This window comes from Megalobrama amblycephala, linkage group LG13 (assembly GCF_018812025.1).
Source record: "Megalobrama amblycephala isolate DHTTF-2021 linkage group LG13, ASM1881202v1, whole genome shotgun sequence".
Classification (NCBI taxonomy): Eukaryota; Metazoa; Chordata; class Actinopteri; order Cypriniformes; family Xenocyprididae; genus Megalobrama; species Megalobrama amblycephala.
In genome coordinates, this window is record NC_063056.1 from 7,867,851 (window position 1) to 7,872,993 (window position 5,143).

At 41.0% G+C, this 5,143-nt stretch overlaps 1 long non-coding RNA gene across 1 annotated transcript; it reads left to right on the plus strand.

Moving 5' to 3' along the window:
- Nucleotides 1-1,208: 1,208 nt before the first annotated feature.
- LOC125243807 lies at nt 1,209-2,098 on the plus strand. Its single transcript, XR_007179130.1, has 3 exons — nt 1,209-1,491; nt 1,719-1,778; nt 1,973-2,098. It is a non-coding gene; the product is annotated as an uncharacterized LOC125243807 (long non-coding RNA).
- The last annotated feature ends 3,045 nt before the right edge of the window (nt 2,099-5,143 follow it).

The window sequence follows — 5,143 nt, forward strand, 5'->3', positions numbered from 1 at the left end:
TTGAGACACCATGAATATGAACTAAAATGTGCTTTTAACATACTATCTATGTATTAAAAAAAAAAAAAAAAATTAGTTACCACTTGTAGTACACTTGAACCCATCTTTTATACACTTTGTTTTTGTATTCATGGTGTCTCAAAATAAGTTGAGTACACTTAGATGTTTTTAAGATTGTCTTAAGAAGTACTAAAAAAGAACTTTAAGTACATTATTCAAGTGTACCAAGTGTACTAAAATAAAATGTATTTTACTGCACTTTTTTTTTTACCTGAGATGTTTTTGATGTGTTAGACTATATTGCAAGTAGCCTACAGCTGTTATGGTTCTGGTATCTTAGAAAACTCACGACGAAGGTAATAGCAGAAAACACAGTCTTTAATCCAACAGGAGAGCATCACGGGTTACACCAGTAACAACTTTCAACAAAAAATGACTGACCAAGAACACAGAACAGGCAGGAACTTAAATACACAGACAATGACTACTAAATGGGAACAGCTGATGAGACTTAATTAGAAACCATAATGACTAATAAGGACTAATGCAGACAAGACAGAACAGAGGTAAACAGAACATACACGTGACATTACTGTCCTCCGCTGCAGCAGTCGGATTAAATTTGAGTTTGATTGACAGGCAATCTAACCAATCATAATGCCATATTCACATTTATGTTCAACAAAGCAGTTAGGGGAGTTTAACAGAGATTAACGTTGATGGAGTTGAACTTGAAAAATGGTATGTAGGGTCACAGGCCGCTTGAACTGAGGTACTACAACAATCTGTCAAGTGTAGGGATCGAGGATGAACCCACCTTTCAGATGATTCTTTCAAAACGTAATTCCAGAGGCCCAAATCAACATTGCAGGACCCAAACTCAGAGAATCTAATTTTCGCTCCAGTCCATCTACAGAACAACCCCTGCTAGGTACTTTTATGGCCACACATGCTTCCTGACTGAGGAGAAAGGTGTCACACTTAGCGATTTGTAAAGCCAAATGGATGAAAAGACAACACAACTTGAGCCACAGGAAGATAAAGAGTCTTTGATCTCCAGATCAAAAGAGACAGAGAAACAACGCAGGCCTATTTCTTCTGAGTGACCTCTAAATGACAGTTGAAAATCCACAAGAAAAATCACAAAGACTGTGTTCACAAACAAACTGCATCAAACTGTTCTAAATGGACTTATCAAACACCTTTACTGCATAATTTGATATTTGATGTCTACACATTATACATGTGACCATTTATGCTTATGTAACGAGTTAAAGTAAATACAATTTGAATGTTACACATTGCTTTTCACTAAAATCCTTCAAATGTATTTTATATTTATTTATTCCCGTTTTCTTTGAGTAATATGTTGATTCTACTGTTCACTATTTAGAGACTTTTATTTTGACATTTTCTTCTGGCGCTTTGCTGACGCCATTTTCGAGTGACTGCGCGCCTCTCGCCAGTTCACATTGGTTATGCTGGGGAGAGGTAAGCGTTTTTCTGAGCTCTGCATTTTACGAGTGAAATATGTTGACAAAGTTTATAAATCGACTAAATATCTTATTGTAAATAGTACTGAGACTATTTGCAGTGTTCTGTTGTATGTTTTATACGTGAGTGGATTGAGAATATAAAGTTATATCGTGTGGGCCGTATGATATGCTATTCGCATGGTTTAGAGTTATCAATCAGCTAACAAATGTTATATCATACAGGTTTGTCTTATGAAACACCCACAAGAGAGAGATATGAACTTTATTCATATTAATCAACAGGTATTTCACTCTTTATTGTCTTTTGATGTCCTTTTATTCTTTTGTACTGTGTTAATACTGTAATGTTTCAATGTTAATGTTTATTTTTTCTATTGTAACACAAAATGAGTTCACATTGGTTATGCTGGGGAGAGGTTTGTCTTATGAAACACCCACAAGAGAGAGATATGAACTTTATTCATATTAATCAACAGATGGAGTGAAGTTAATGCTGGCTCTGGCTGACATTAAATCCCTTTTTGGTGAACGACATCAGAAGTGTCCTGAGTCTTCTTACACACAACGCAGATAGTGGTAACGGCGGTCAGCAGAGGACCGGTTACACTTAGAACACTCGCAATTTGTGTAATTGTCTAACTTTTGAACAGTTGATTGAAAGTATGCCTTGTCTAGTATGAATGCAAATCTCTATTTTCAATTTAGAGTTTGGCTTGAACAAAATCTGTGTAAAATGTATCTTATTATTTTTAGAGAGATCAGGTCTGAATTGTAATCTTGTATTACCACCTTTGAAACAGGGGTGATAACTGATTGGCCAGAACTTCTCAAAGAGGTGGGACAAACACCTAAGGTTAAATAGTCAGATGAGTATACTATGAATGGAGAACAGTCAGAACAAAGACAACAGAGTAATATGGCTTAAGACAAAGAACAGACAAGCAGTTCATTCAAGCCATCCAAATTCTCACTCACGTTTCTATTCTTTTACTTTAACTTTCCTTTCTTTTTATGTCGAGAGTCTCGTGTTCTAAGTTAAGTTTTTCAACAAAGTTCAACCAACAACTCTTTTGCCGCCTCAACTTCAAACTTCCCCCATGAGAGACTCTATTCGTTTGCCAGCACATCAATCCGGACCCGAAAGGACCTGCAACAAACCAACTAACTCAAGGACGCCAACAATCAAAGACTCCACAGTCAAAGACACAAGCAAGTACGTCCAAATTCTATAGCTGAACTGGTGCATTAAATCAATGATTCATTGTTTCGTTCAGGCCAGGTCTTATGAAGTGCATATTTTGCTAGAAACTTAATTGGGATCTCATCATTTCATTCTCTCTTAAAACTCTTTCTTTCTCACTTCCTTTCTTCGGCAACTTGTATGAATGTGCATGCGTGTGTTTGTATGTGTTAGACATTAGTGTGTGTTAGAATAATCAATAAAGTCTCCTGTAGAATTTTAAAAGGAAGTGTCTTGTATTATGTGCTTATAAATTTATTGTCTTAAACTGTCGATCTAATGTTACCTTGCTACTAAATAGTGTTTTCATGATAGTTGGATATTCATATCCGCTATAGAGCATAGTTACGACCCGGGCAAATGAACGCTGGACAATTAAGTTGCTCCGGTGTAATAAGTTCAAGTTCATAGGGAAGGAAGAGGACAGGGTCGGCTTTGACTGCTGACTGAGTTTTTATTTCAATAACAAGATGTCCAAACAAAAGTCTGTGCAACACACAATAAACAATCCACATCCACAGACGGGCTTCACTCCAGTAGTGCTCTCCAGCTCAGTCCCAGTGTCTCTCAGTCAGCAGTCCCTCTCTCTCTCACACACTTATGTTTCTCCTGGCGTTTTATCCTGTCTCTGGCCCAATTAGTGGAATAAGAAGCAGGTGTTCGTGATTTGCATTTAACCCACTCACTCACCATGCGTCTCCTGACGCTCTCTCCTGCTGCAGACTTCGCTGAACCATGCCCCCCTTACCACATACCCCCACCGCCCGACTCAGGCCGGGGAGCCATCCTGCTGGCACAGCTCCGTCCACTGGACCGTATCTGGTGCCTCCTTTTTAGTTAGATCAGTCAACGGGCTGGTGAGGTCCGAATAATTAGGTACAAACCTTCTATAATATCCCGCCAGCCCGAGGAACTGTCTAACCTCCTATTTGGTCTTAGGGCACAGACAGGTTGCAATCGCTGCTGTCTTATCAATTTGGGGACGCACCTGCCCAGATACCTTACTTCCACACGCACATCTTTTCTTTGGATAATGGTGACAAGGGGATCTGCCAATATCCCTTTGTTAAGTACAGTGTCGAATAAAATCGAGCCGTACCGAGCCGGTCAAGCAATTCGTCCACCCGTGGCATTGGATACACGTCGAATTTCGACACAGCATTCACCTTGCGGTAATCCACACAGAACCGCACTGAGCCGTCTGTTTTGGGAACCAAAACTATCGGGCTCGCCCAGTTACTGCTGGATTCTTCTATTACCCCCATTTCAAGCATCGCTCCTAATTCTTCCTGAACTACTTTTCTCTTGTGTAAGTGATATGGCCGTCTGCGAACCACCACGCCCGGCTCTGTCTCGATATGGTGCTGAATGAGGTTTGTATGGCCAGGTAGGGGAGAAAACATGTCAGCAAACTCTGCCTGTAATCTGGTTAAATCAATGAGCTGGGAGGGCAAGAGATGATCTCCCCCTGGGGCCAGTGTGAGAGATTGTTTTTTTATATTCGCCTCTGGCCCAAGATCATCATCTCCGCTAATCACCATCGCCAGCATCATTGATTCTTCCTCATTCCATTTTTTCAGGAGATTGAGGTCATAAATTTGACGTGCTCCTCTCCTATCTGAGCGTATTACCTCATAATCGAGCTCTCCAACTTGCCGTGTGACCTCAAACGGTCCTTGCCACTTTGCAAGTCATTTTGAACTTGACGTTGGGAGTAATACAAGCACTTTATCTCCCAGTGCAAATTTATGCAAATTGGTCCCCCTGTTACACAGCTGGCTCTGTTTGTCCTGGGCCTGTAAAAAAATTCTCCATGGAGAGCCACCCCAAAGTGTGGAGTTTTGTTCTCAGGTCCAGCACATACTTAAATTCGTTTTTAGATTGAGAAGGTCCATCCTCCCAAGCTTCTCTTATGACGTCTAATACCCCTCTGGGCTGACGACCATAGAGAAGCTCGAAGGGGGAAAACCCTGTGGAGGCTTGCGGGACCTCTCGCACAGCGAACAACAGGGGTTCCAACCATCTGTCCCAATTTTTGGCGTCTTCCTGAACGAATTTACGAATCATTGTTTTAAGCGTGCGATTAAAACGTTCGACCAGCCCGTCCGTTTGTGGGTGAAAGACACCGGTCCGAATCGATTTAATGCCCAATAATTCGTACAGTTCACGTAACGTCCATGACATAAACACCGCGCCCTGATCAGTGAGGATTTCCTTAGGAATCCCCACTCGGGAGATTAAAGAAAACAGTGCGTCAGCAACACTCTTAGCGGAAATGTTGCGGAGAGCCACTGCTTCCGGATATCGTGTTGCATAATCCACAATGACTAATGCAAAACGATGTCCTCGTGCTGATCGCTCTAATGGCCCGATGAGGTCCATGCCAATTCTCTCTCGAGGGGGATCT